The sequence below is a fragment of the Gopherus evgoodei genome, chromosome 10 (genome assembly GCF_007399415.2).
Source record: "Gopherus evgoodei ecotype Sinaloan lineage chromosome 10, rGopEvg1_v1.p, whole genome shotgun sequence".
NCBI lineage: Eukaryota > Metazoa > Chordata > Testudines > Testudinidae > Gopherus > Gopherus evgoodei.
The window spans coordinates 45855517-45869441 of NC_044331.1; the positions used below are offsets into that span (position 1 = coordinate 45855517).

The following is a 13925-nucleotide window of genomic DNA, read 5'->3' on the forward strand; positions in this document are numbered from 1 at the left end:
CACATAGAATGGAATGGACATGAGAAACATATCTGGAAGAGCAACAGTTACAAAAGATGGGTAATCGTTTTTTCTTGGAGGTCTGCCTGGAGGAAACCCCAGTTCAAAGGACGGAGGCTCAGTCCACATGGATGGCTGCTCTGCCTCTCCTGGCAGCATGGAGGAGCTGCATTGCACCGAGCATGTCCCCTTGGTGTGGTAGCAGATTCAGATGGGCCTAGTGGGATCTAAAGCTACTTCAGCATTAACTCCTTGTTAACTGCCCTAATGGGAGTTGGGAAGTATACTTCACAGAGTGGCTGGTTCCCCATATCTCTCATTCTGCTCTGCCCCAAAGGGATAGAGGGGGAAACTGAGGCACAGAGCATGGAAATGACTTGCCCAAGGCCACTTAGTGGACTAGAATGCTGGTCTTCCCGGTCCTAATTCAGTGCTCTAGCCACTAGCGTATTTGAGAATCCTGCTAGCTAGACTTGCAGGCTTACTCTACTTCCCACACATCCAGCCCTTGTCTCTGTGAAAATCCTTTGTTAAAAGAAATGATTTGGAGTGTAAAAGTCCCCAGTCATGAGTCACTCTAGCTGAAGGAGAGCTGTGGGAAGTTGAACATCTGAGTGTGATGTGTCTGCGCCCCGCTGCCCTTCCCACCATGACTCACTCGTTTCCTGCCTCCTTGGAGTTTTGGGGATGTGGTGGGGAGGTTGGCTTCTTTCTCTCCAGATTTAGAAAAAGCTGTGCTCATCAAGAGAGACGACAGTGGTTATAACCAGCCCAGCCCAGCCACTTGTTTCCGGGACAGAAACCATGTGCTTCAAAGAGAATAGAGGAGCCTGGGAAGGAGAAGTGGGTCTGTTTCATCTCTGCTCTTTTCCCAACAAACAGAGTTGCTCTGTAAGGGTAACAGATGATTGACAGAGGACTGGGCAGCTGTTGCTTGTGAGGAAATGTGGTCAGGGAGTCAGGAGAGACTGGTTCTGTTTCTAGATCTGCCAGTGGGTGACTATGGGCAAGAACTTCCATGTTCTGTGCCTCAGTTTCCCCACTGGTAAAATGGGGATAATCACACCTCGTAAAGTGCTTTGAGAACTATGGGTGAAATATGCTAGTGGATTGCTGCGTAGCAGTATGGCTTTTCTGTTCCGTTTCTGCAAGTCCATGCGAGCTTTAAAAAATAAAAAATGTGGTGGTCAGCAGTCTGGTCCCCAGAATGACAGTGACAGATTGAGGGTAACTGCAGTATTTGGGCTGATCCTGAGGCATTGCTGTGGGGGGTCTTTGAAGAGTTATGGGCGGGAGCTGAAGTGCCAACAGAAAAAGGTTTGGAATCTCTGCTGTGCAATCGTTCGGTGCTGTGCTCTCCAGGGAAGAGTCCTGCTGTGGCACTGTGGTGAGCTTGTCATGTTTTTGAGGCCATTGCTGGGGAATTGAGTTTGTAAAGCAGCAAGTCCCTTCCCCTGTCTGTGCCTTGGTTTCCTCTCCCAGCCTTTTTGTCCTATCTGTTTAGACTGTAAGGTCTTTGGGGTGGCAACTGTATCTCACTGGGTGTGGCTGTAAACTACTGGCCAGTGGGCGTTAAGCATCTGCACCTTGCGAGTGGGGATTTGGGTGTTTTAGCTCTGTGTGTTGGCTAAGGTGGTTGCCATTGCATGTACAGCACCTAGCACAATGAGACCCTCATCGTAGATGGGGGCAGCCTCTAGGTGCTACTATACTGGAAGGTGTTAATGGCCGCCATCGAGTGTGTCTTTGCTCTATGGATCAGTCACAGAGACAGTTAAAGCTGATGGGCTTGTAGCTGCCATCATTCCAGCTAAATGGAAAGAGTGAATAACTCCTTTATGGAGTGAGATTGCTAGAAATAATCAGGAGCCACTGTCCCAGGTCATGGCAGCTGCACTGGTATCTCCTCTCAGTGGCCCAGCACCCGCTCCCAGCTCTCCAGCTCTTGCTTTTCTTGGGTGGAGACCCGCGTCTCAATCCATTCTAAGCAGGGTATTTCCAGGCTGCTGTGTTATTCCCAGCACAGACAGGCTGCCCAATGACACCTGGCTGCTTCTCTTCAGAGATGGTTAACAGTGTGACTGCCCCCGGTTATAAATATCACCCAGCTCTTTTTATGTGCGCCTGTTCTATTGTCTTGGTAAAAACACTATGGAGAAAAACAATGAAAGAACCTGCACACATGCTAATACTGGAGATCACCACAACTCCAACCTGGGTGCTAGCAAGAGCAGTCCTTCAGAGCCCCACAAGGGGTCTCTTCTATGGTCACAAGTTCATAACAGCCTCCGTTCAGAACTAGCAGTAATAGCAGATTGTTAGCAGTTGAACTCTTCCAACCTTATAGTTCAGGAGTCTCTGTTCTTGAATTTCCAGGAGCAGGTAAATATTAGATCATGGGATTTGGTCCCCAGGGCATAGCTTCCAAAAGGGTTGATTCCAAGTGAATCATTTGCATTCCCCTTGTCCCCTGGTACTTCCTAGGAAATCCACTTCACACGTATCAGGAAGTTCCTAATACCTTCTGGAGGTTGCCTTAGGCCAGGTCTGCACTACAGACCTGTTTCAGTATAACTATGTCTCTTGGGTATGGAAAGTCCCCACTCCAGAGTGACACATAGTTATACTGACCTAACCTCTGGTGTAGACAGAGCTGTTTAAGAGGAGAGGTTCTCCCATCTACATAGCTACCGCCTCTTGGGGAGGTGGAGTAACTACGCTGATAGCAGAAGCTCTCCTGTTGGCTTAGTAGCATCACTAAAGCGCTACAGCATTGCAGCTGCAGCGCTGTATGTGAAGACAAGCCTCGAGTCCCTCTCCTAGAGAAATTACATACATGCACAATTGCATTTTTCATATAATGGACCCCAAGGTATTACATCTAATTCAATCAGGTTTAACCTAATTCAATAAAGTTCATTCAGGATATTGCTGGAAATTCAGTGTGTCACAGCCATCACCTGGGCACTAGGCCTTAGCAAGAATGAACTCAGTGAGAAAGAGGGGCTTATTCTCTAATTACAAACACGGAAGCTGGGGCATTGGTTGCAGGTGTGTGTGTTTGTGTGTGTGTGTGTGTGTTTCGGAGCCTGGGAAGAGCAAGCAGACAGCACAGAGAAAAGCCAGCAGACACTGAGGGCAGCTGTCGTGAGCATGGCCCCGAGAGAGACAGAGGCAGAGCCCCTTGGGGCACAGGACTGACTGGAAAACAGGCTTGAAAACTGAGCAAAGAGATTGCCTCCAGTTTCAGGGAAACAGGACTTTGTGCGCATTCTGGATAAATCAAGCAGTACTGCACTACAGAAATACCAGTCTCCATCCTCAGTTTCTCCTTATGATGGAAAGAACCCAGGAAGGCCCCCAGTATTGGCTCACCATTTGGGTTAAGGGGCTGCAGCATTAATAGGCCACTTGATCTGAGGCCAGAGAGGTCTCTGGTTGGGCAAAGTTTGGACATCCTCCTACTTGGGTGAGCAAAAGCTGTGTGTTTGTCTTTCAGGGTGGATTCTCTGCCATTCGTTGGATTAAAGCTGGACATTCTAGATCGGGGTAGGCAACCTATGGTGCATGTGCCAAAGGTGGCACACGAGCTGATTTTCAGTGCGGGGCGGGCTCTGCATTTTAATTTAATTTTAAATGAAGCTTCTTAAACATTTAAAAAACCTTATTTACTTTACATACAACAATAGTTTAGTTATATATTAGACCTATAAAAAGAGACCTACTAAAAACGTTAAAATGTATTACTGGCACACGAAACCTTACATTAGAGTGAATAAATGAAGACTTGGCACACCACTTCTGAAAGGTTGCCAACCCCTGCTCTAAATGGAGCTGGCACGCAGGGTGTCATCAGCTGCCAGTTCCAGGTGCTGTGATGACTAATGGGCTGCTACAGCCCAGCCTGTCTGACTTTCTCTGTGCCTGCAGGCTGTGCATACCTGGCTTTGTTTGCAGAGGGCTGCACGCCTGCCCTTTGGGTGCCTGGATGTCATAAGTGGCAGACTGCTTTGTGTAAAGGCCAGGCAGCAAGGGTAGGAGTGAGGCTGAGGGAACATGTGCAGGCTAGTTGTGTGCATAAGACCAAGTAATTAAACTGGCGGTTGGTAGGGGAAATAAACAACCTTTGGGGCAGGGAGGAAGGAGAGATGGGAAAAGACTAGAAGAGAGAAACTTCCATGGAATTAAATATAAATACGTAGTTTTTAAACAGTCAAATTCCAGGACTGCCAAAAATAGGGATGAAGGTATGGAGCCATAACTGGACAGTGAGGAATGGGGAGCAAGAGGGTGCCCTTGCACAGCACATGGTGTTAGATGCCATGCTTGGTGCTCTCCATCTGCAAAGCATGTTACAGTCCCCACTCCTGGGAGGTGGGTGAATGCAGTCTTATCATCCATGCTCTATGGATAATGATTTGGGCAGAGACACAAAGGGAGCTGCCCAAGGCCTTGGACACAGTGTCAGAGAGATGAGAACTCAGGAGTTCCTGGCTCCAGCCTAGACTGGGCCTCTCTCTAGGATAGTGGTGATTTTGGACATAGTGAATATTCTCCTGCCTTGTAACAATCCTGGCGTGGCCCCCGTTAGGTGAAACTAAGGGTGAATTGATCATCCAGAGTAAGATCTTGTTGCTCTGTCTGTCTCTCCCTGCATTTGGCTGTGTATGGTATCTGTAAGTTGCTCATTCTCTTGATCTCCAAAGCCCTGATCCTGCAAAGAGACCTACAGCTATGAATCCTGTAGGAGTAAGAATCCATATTTATAGTTCCCTTTGCAGGCTGGAGCCTGTGAGCCAGATTATTAACCATGTTTATTGTTGTTGGTTATTTTTATTACTTTAGTGTCTGGGAGCCCTTGACATGGACCAAGACCCATTGTGCAAGGTGCTTCACAAACAGAACAAAATGACTCTCTCACCCTGCCCCAAGGGTTAGAGACAACAGCTGGGTATAGACACAGGGGAGTAGATGAAAACAAGGAGCCAGTATTGATCAGCATGACCAGTATTGGTCAGCATGGTGGGTGGTCTCTGCACACTGACAGCCTAACTTTTGTTGAGCAGTTTTGTAGGCCACAGGTCTGAGGAGGGACTTTGACAGATAATGAGGTAGCTTTGCAGATGTTTACAGGGAGCAACTTGCAAGTGTGTGGGGCAGGGTGGCAGAAAGCAGGAATGTGTTTGTTTGTTTGAAAATGTCACCAGTGAGCAGTGGAGACTGGCCTCCTGGGCTGATTTGAGGTGAGGTTGATTTCAGGGAGAGGTGCTTAAATACCTTTTAGAAACTTGGGCCTAATTGCTTCTTGCTTTGGTATTTCTCTTGTGTGCTGGCCCATTGTCCTGATAGATTTCCTTCTCAAAAGTTGGGCTGTCTATAGAATAATGGATGTTGGTGACAGCTAAATTAGTATCAGAACCATCCCAAAGCCAGCAAATTCACACTCGAGTGCAAATCTAAAGTCTGGGAACTTTTGAAGTTGGAGTTCAGGTTTGGTCCCATCTCTAGTAGTAATTCACGTCGTGCTGCTTACTGAGTATTCTGTTCCAGTTGCTTTCCCACCACAGCCTCCCAGCATGCCTGGTGCTGACAAGTGTGGTCTGGACACTGGGACTCGGAGGGGAATAAAATAAAAAGCATGCACACCCCCATCATGAGAGCAGCTGAGCTCTGTGAAACTAGTCTTAAACCACCTCGCTCCAAGGAGAAAGGAACTATCCAAACCTATGGAGCAGGCACCAGGCCACACAGTCTGGGGCACCCACACCTCCACCACAGCAGCTTGGAAACAAAGAGCCAAGCCCCCTCAGCAGGGCATACCCACAAGGTATTCTGGGTGGGGGGTGGGCTAGGAAAGGAGGGGTATGTTGGGACTGTAGGGGTCTGGCCAGGGCAGACCTGTCTCCCAGGGATTGTCCATCCCGGCATGCTCCAATGGGTTTATGAAGCAGAGGCACAATTTAGAGCAACTGTGAGGGCTGCCTTAGCCTGTGCCTGGGCCACACTGGCCTATTCAACCCTGAAGAGAGGAGGCCCAAGATGGCCTTCTCCATCGCTGGGTCAGTGCGTAAGAACATGCACAGTTATGCTGAATGGAGGGAATCTAAACTCTCATGGTTCATGGCCATGGGGTAAGAAGAATCTTCTTTTAGGGGCAAGTTATCCCATAACTATCTTCTCTGGGGTTGGTTCCCTTTCCTCTGAAGTATCAGTTGCTGGGTGTAGTGTGAAAAACTGTTGTCTGACTTCGTTTACTACTTAGGATGTACTGAGCATGCTCAGTAACATCTGCTGAAGCCACTGCCCTTCACCGTGCCCTTCCTTGGCATCAGATTCTGCAGACTGCTTTTTACAGGGGTTAAAAAGGGACAAAGGGGACAAATCAGAGAAGGGGGTGAGCAAGTGGTGGAAATTGACTCACTGGGGGACAAATAAGGATAACCTTAGGTATCAGTAGCTGCTACTGGTTACAATTCACTACCCTGTACCATAGCAGATTAGGTCAGGTAGCAGTTTGATATCAGTAACTACTGCTGGTAGCAAATTACATCAGATAGCAGTTTTTCACACTAAGCTGGCACCAGGTACTTCAGAGATGGGATACTGGTCTGGCGATTGCTAGCTCTCTAATGGGGTGCCTGCTGATCGCTGTGCTTTTTAGGCACCAGAGAGTCTTAGTGACAGCCTGGCAAAGGATTGGTAGGTCCCTGATAGGGGGTTATTGACACTGCGTTGAACTGGATCAGTGGTTCTCAACCAGTGTTCCCTCTAATTTTTCCCTGATACCACATGGTAATTGATACCACATGCGGAATGAATTGTGTTATGTGCATCAATATGGAGGTGTTGTGCGACACATCACTTTATATCGGTGCACAAAAAAAATTCATGTGGTGGGGGTGGGGCCGAGGGGTTCAAAGTGGGGCAGAAGGTTGGGATGCAGGAGTGTGAGGGCTCCACCTGGGGGTGTGGGTGAGAGATTTGGGGTGCTGGAGGGTGCTGCAGGGCTATGGTGGGGAGAGAGGACTCCTCCCAGCTCTCTGCCTGCAGCAGCACCTGGGCTAGGGGGAGAGGTGCCTCTTCCCTGCACGGCAGCTCTGGGGTTGGAGCCTCTGGATAAGTTCCCCTCCTCCCGCAGGTCTGGGCTGGGGCTGGGGCTGGGCTGGGGGAGGGATGCCTCGGCCATGGCTAGGTTCAGGCTGGGGGAGGGCCGCCCCTGCCATGGCAGGTTGGGGGCTGGGCTGGAAGGGGCTGCCCTTCCCCAGCCACAGCAGGTCCCTGGATGGGTTCCCTGAGCACATGCGTGGCACTAAGATGGCTGCTGCACGGTAGCACAGCTTACAGGGAACTTAGTTCTCAACCTTTTTACCATTGTGGGCTGCTCTCTGTGTGGGCCACATCCACACAACATATATACTACCTGTATGGCCCTGAGCATGTCACATGGGCCGCATCTGTGTTCTGATTGGGCTAGGGTGACCAGATGTCCCGATTTTTATAGGGATAGTCCCGATTTTTGGGTCTTTTTCTTATAGGCGCCTATTACCCCCCACCCCCATCCCCATTTTTTACATTTGCTGTCTGGTCATCCTAGATTGGGCTACGGGTTGACAACCACTGAACTAGATTGTGTTGTAAACCTCTGGAGAATACTTTACAGTGGTTGCTTATGACAGGCTTGTCTACTGCTATTTGTCGTGTCTATTTAGACTGTAACCTCTTCAGGGCAAAGACTGTCTCTTTCTCTGTGTCCGTACAATGCCCTGCCCAGTAAGGCCACGATCCCTGCTAGAGGCTTGTCTGGTCCGCTAGGTTCTAGTGTAATACAGATAAAACTAACAATTCCCATTGTCTGGGTGTGGCCAGGCCTCTCCCGGGAGAGGCTGGAGGAAACCCTGTGTTATTCATTGCCTGGGTTTGCTGTTCATTTCCATTAGAAGTGCTGCCTGGAAGCTCTGTTGGGTGCTGCTGTCTTTATGCTGTCCCAGCCAACCCATGGAAATGCCTGGGCCTTGCTGAATAAAGAGGCTGTTGATGTGGTGGGGAGGTGCTGGTATGAAAGGTGAATGGCTGCTTTTGACAGGAACCGAGCGGCTGCTCATTTCTATCTGTTTGTTTGTTGTCTCCCAGCCTGCGCTGGCTCTGATTCCTTGGGAAATCAAACTAAGCTGAAATGCATACGCAGCTCCTGATCCTGCTCCGTTGGAGTCAGTGGTAATTTAGCTATTGGGTTTGGTGGGAGGAGAATTGGGCCCTTAAAAGAAGCCTGTGTAACACCGACAGATTCTGGTTGTTGGCGGGCGGGATCGAACCGGGGACCTCTGGAACTTAGTGCATGAGCCTCTCCACATCATGAGCTGAAAGTCTCCCTGTTAGCTAGGCCTGTAGAGCCGACTCATTTAATCTCTCTCTAAGGCCTGGTCTACACTATGTGTTTAAACCGATTTTAGCAGCGTTAAACCAATTTAACGCTGTACCCGTCCACACTACGAGGCCCTTTATATCGATATAAAGGGCTCTTTACATCGGTTTCTGTACTCCTCCCCGACGAGAGGAGTAGCGCTAAAATTGGTATTACCATATCGGATTAGGGTTAGTGTGGCCGCAAATCGATGGTATTGGCCTCCGGGCGATATCCCACAGCGCACCACTGTGACCACTCTGGACAGCAGTCTGAACTCGGATGCACTGACCAGGTAGACAGGAAAAGCCCCGCGAACTTTTGAATTTCATTTCCTGTTTGGCCAGCGTGGAGCTGTGATCAGCACAGGTGACCACACAGAGCTCATCAGCACAGATTGCAATGCAGTCTCCTGAGAATCGAAAAAGAGCTCCAGCATGGACCGCACGGGAGGTACTGGATCTGATCGCTATATGGGGAGAGGATTCAATGCTAACAGAACTCCGTTCCAAAAGATGAAATGAAAAAATATTTGAAAAAATTTCCAAGGCCATGATGGCCAAAGGTCACACCAGGGACTCAGTGCAGTGCAGAGTGAAAGTTAAGAAGCTCAGACAAGCCTACCAGAAAACCAAAGCAGCAAACGGAAGGTCCGGGTCAGGGCTGAAAACATGCCGCTTCTACGCTGAGCTGCATGCAATTTTAGGGGGCTGCGCCACCACTACCCCACCCCTGTCTGTGGATTCCGAGGTGGGGGTTGTAATCTCAACTATGGCTGAGGATTCTGCGGAGGGGGAAGAGGAGGAAGAGGAGGATGACCTTGCAGCGAGCACACAGCACTCCGTTAGCCCCAACAGCCAGGCGCTTTTTGTGACTCAGACAGAATTACCCTCCCAAGCCACTAGCCCAGACAGTGAAGCCATGGAAGCGACCTCTGGTGAGTGTACCTTTGTAAATATAAAACATGGTTTAAAAGCAAGCGTTTTTTAATGATTGATTTGCCGTGGGGGCTTGGGATGCATTCGCGGCCAGTAAAGTTACTGGAAAAGTTTGTTAACATGTCTGGGAATGGAGCAGAAATCCTCCAGGGACATCTCCATGAAGCGCTCCTGGAGGTACTCCAAAAGCCTTTGCAGAAGGTTTCTGGGCAAGGCAGCCTTGTTCCGTCCACCATGGTAGGACGCTTTACCACGCCATGCATGTAGCAAGTAATCTGGTATCATTGCATGACAAAGCATAGCTGCGTATGGTCCTGGTGATTGCTGGCATTCACGAAACATCCATTCTTTATCTCGCTCTGTTATCCTCAGCAGAGTGATATCGTTCATGGTAACCTGGTTGAAAGTCAGGAATTTAATTAAGGGGACAGAGATGGCCATTTTCCTACTGGGCTATTGCTTAAAAGAAATCCTTCCTTGCACGTAGCTAAGTGGGGGGAGGGGAGGAAGGATAGCGCTACGCTTTTTTGTGTTTGGCTAGCAGGAATCGTCCCAGCTACTTCTATTAGTTGTCCCCCGAACTCAGTGGGTTCTGTGGTCCTGTGGGTCCTCCCCTTAGGCTGGGGGGGGATCCTTTAGCAGTGGGCGGGCTTTGCCCGCCCACTTCCCAGACACCCAATAGATACCAGCCACGTGGTGGCGGGAGGGGGAAGGGAGGTGATTAGCAGTGATCTTCCATGATACCAGCCAAGCGTGGGGGGGAGGGGTAAAGCAATCATCCTAGAGAATTGGAGGTGGGGGTTGGCTTCTGCTGCTGCATGTTAACAGGAAGAAGCATCAGGGCACTGTGTATGTGAAGGCTGGAGAAGCCGAAAGACAATGTCTTACCATGTCCACATGCAAGCTGAATTGTGATGCCTGGACCTGCGTCTGTGAGATCTGTAACACCAGAGCCGCAGGCACTCAATATTAAGATGCAAAATGCGACCTTGTAGTGAAATCACATGTGCTATGTAAGGTGAATAGTGTTGTTCACTGTGAAAGAGTTTAACCATTGTTCTGTAAAATGTATCTTTTTAAATACTTCTCTCCCTTTTTTTCCCTCCCTCATGCAGCTGCACATTTTTCAAGCCTCCCTACTCCATCCCGAAGGCTCCCTCAGATAAGGCGGAGGAAAAAGAAGACGCAAGACGAAATGTTCTCGGAAATCATGGAAGTAACTCGCAATGAAAGAGCTCATCTGAATGACTGGAAGGATGTGGTAGCAAAGTACAGGAAAGATGCCAGTGAACGTGAGGACAGGAGGGACGAATGTGAGGATAGGAGAGATGCTCAAGATGAGAAGTGGCGGCAGGAAGACCCGCGGTGGCGGGATGCAACACTGGAGCTGCTGCGTGATCAAACTGATATCCTCTGATGTCTGGTGGATCTTCAGGAAGAGCAGCGGGGTCACAGAGTGCTGCTGCAGCCCCTGTATAACCACCCTCACCACTCACCATGTTCCATATCTTCCTCACCCAGACGTGTTAGAATGCATGGGGGAAGGCTTCATGCACCCGCCCACTCCACCCCAGTGGACAGTCCAAACAAAAGGCTGTCATTACATTGAAACGTATTTAATGGCCTGTTCCCTCCCTCCTATGCTCCTCCCAAACCACACCCGGGATACCTTGTCAGTTCTCTGCCTCTTTTTATAATTACTTTTTAATAATTAATACATGATTTTTAAATGATAGAGACTTTATTTCCTTAAGCAAGCTGTAATCGAAGGGGAAGGGTGGGTTGCTTCCAGGGAAGGAGTCAATAAAGGGGGCGGCGGCATTCATGAAGGGGAAACAAACACAGCAGTCACACCGTACCCTGGCCCATGATGAAACTCATTTTCAAAGCTTCTCTGATGCGCACCGCTTCCTGGTGTGCTCTTCTAATCGCCCTGGTGTCTGTCTGCGCGTAATCAGCGGCCAGGTGATTTGCCTCAGCCTCCCACCCCGCCATGAAGGTCTCCCCCTTACTCTCTCAGAGATTGTGGAGCACACAGCAAGCAGCAATAACAAAGGGGACATTGGTTTGGCTGAAGTCTGAGCGAGTCAGTAATGTGCGCCACTGCGCCTTTAAACGGCCAAATGCACATTCTACCACCATCCTGTACTTGCTCAGCCTGTAGTTGAACAGCTCCTGACCACTGTCCAGGCTGCCTGTATATGGCTTCATGAGCCATGGCATCAAGGGGTAGGCTGGGTCCCCCAGGATAACTATAGGCATTTCAACATCCCCAACTGTTATTTTCTGGTCTGGGAAGTAATTCCCTTGCTGCAGCAGTTTAAACAGAGCAGTGCTTCTGAAGACACGAGCGTCATGAACCCTTCCTGGCCATCCCACGTGAATGTTGGTGAAACGTCCCTTCTGATCCACCAGTGCTTGCAGCACCATTGAAAAGTACCCCTTGCAGTTTATGTAGCGGGTGCCCTGGTGCTCCGGTGCCAAGATAGGGATATGGGTTCCATCTATCGCCCCCCCACAGTTAGGGAATCCCATTGCAGCAAAGTCATCCATTATGACCTGCACGTTTCCCAGAGTCACAACCTTTCGTTGCAGCAGCTTAATGATTGCTTTGCTACTTGCATCACAGCAGCCCCCACAGTAGATTTTCCCACTCCAAATTGATTCCCAACTGACTGGTAGCTGTCTGGCGTTGCAAGCTTCCAGAAGGCTATTGCCACTTGCTTTTCCACTGTGAGGGCTGCTCTTATCTTGGTATTATGGCGTTTCAGGGCAGGGGAAAGCAAGTCACAAAGTTCCATGAAAGTGCCCTTACACATGCGAAAGTTTCGCAGCCACTGGGAATTGTCCCACACCCGCAAAACTATGCGGTCCCACCAGTCTGTGCTTGTTTCCCAGGCCCAAAATCGGCTTTCAATGGCTAGAACCTGCCCCATTACCAGCAGGATCTCCAAAGCGCAGGAGCGTACGGTTTGAGATAATTCTATGTCCATGTCCTCATCACTCTCGTCGCCGCTCTGCCGTAGCCACCGCCTCCTCCTCACCTGGCTTTGCAGGCCCCGGTTCAGCACAGACTGCATGAGAATGCATGAGGTGTTTACAACGTCCACTATTGCGTATTGATCTGAGCAGGGTCCATGCTTGCTGTGCTATGGCGTTTGCACAGTTCACCCAGGAAAAAAGGCGCGAAATGCTTGTCTGCTGCTTTCACGAAGGAGGGGTGAGGCTGTACCCAGAACCACCCACGACAATGATTTTTGCCCCATCAGGCACTGGGCTCTCAACCCATAATTCCAAGGGGCGGGAGAGACTGCGGGAACTATGGGATAGCTAGGGGATAGCTACCCACAGTGCAACGCTCCAGAAATCGACGCTAGCCTCGGACCATGGATGCACACCGTCGAATTAATGTGCTTAGTGTGGCCGCATGCACTCGACTTTATACAATCTGTTTTATAAAACCGGTTTATGTAAAATCGGAATAATCCCGTAGTGCAGACGAACCCTAAGTGGTCTCAGTGCCACTAGATGGGACAGAACACCACACCCAGAAGGTGTGTGAGTTACATCTGTACCTGGAACTAAAACTCTTCAGTGAAGAAATAAGTAAATCCAGGCAGAGGTGGATTAAGATTTACTGGGACCCTGGACACAAAGAACAATTGGGCCTCCCACACCGCAGGGGCTCCGGGGCACCAGAATCATGAAGTGCAGCACCTGCTAGCGGCACCAGCCTCTTCCCGGTGTGGGGCTGAGGTGAGCCTTAGCCCTCATTTACTATGGGGCCCTACCCCATGCTTCTCCTTTTCCCTCTGGGGTCCCACCCCCTGGCCAGGCCAGAAGCTGGAGCTGGGCCATGGTAAGAGCTGCCCAGGTATCCCAGGCCACTGTGGGGAGCCCCAGACCCTCCATCTGCCCTCGGTGGCGCACCCTGAGGGGGGCAGGGACAAGGCAGGTGGAGGGTCCAGGGCTCTCCACAGTGGCCTGGGCTCCCTGGGTGGCTCTTACCACAACCCAGTTCTGGCTTCCAGTCTGGCCATGGGGCGGGGCTGCGGAGGGCAGAGGAGGAGCTGGGGGTGGGGCTAAAGTTCCAGGGCCGGTGGCCCCTCACTTCTACACAGGTTTTGGTGCTCCTGTGGGGACCAAATTGCCCTGGGCATAGGGCCCATGGGCCCGTGCATTAGTCCACCACTGGATCCAGGCAACCCTCTATTTGGGAAAGAGCAGTGAGCAGCTCAGTGCCCCAGGGAATGCTACATCCTGGGGAAGTAGGGTAGAGGTAATACAGAAGGGAGCAAACTGTTTGAGCTCCTGTGTTTTATGATGTGTGAAAAACCTCTACCAGCTGCCCCCCCGCCCCAGCTCTGCCAGTGCCCCCAAGTCTTGGCCTGCAGTGCCCCCTGCTATTTCAGTTATCATCTTCCTGCCCACCCCCGCCCCCACTTAGCCAGTGCCCCTCAGGCGTTGCCTGCAGTGCCTTCTGCTATTCCTGGATTAGGCACCTCTCCACAGCCCTCTCTCCAGGCTTCAGGCTTGACCTTTCTCACCCCTTTGCCTCCCCTATGCAGAGCCTAGCTCAGACCATC

The 13925-nt window shown here is 50.3% G+C and overlaps 1 protein-coding gene across 1 annotated transcript in view; it reads left to right on the plus strand.

The window, feature by feature from the left end:
• Positions 1-13925, plus strand: part of CD276 (CD276 molecule) — an 83482-nt gene that overhangs the window by 19174 nt on the left and 50383 nt on the right. The gene's annotated exons all lie outside the window — the stretch shown is intronic.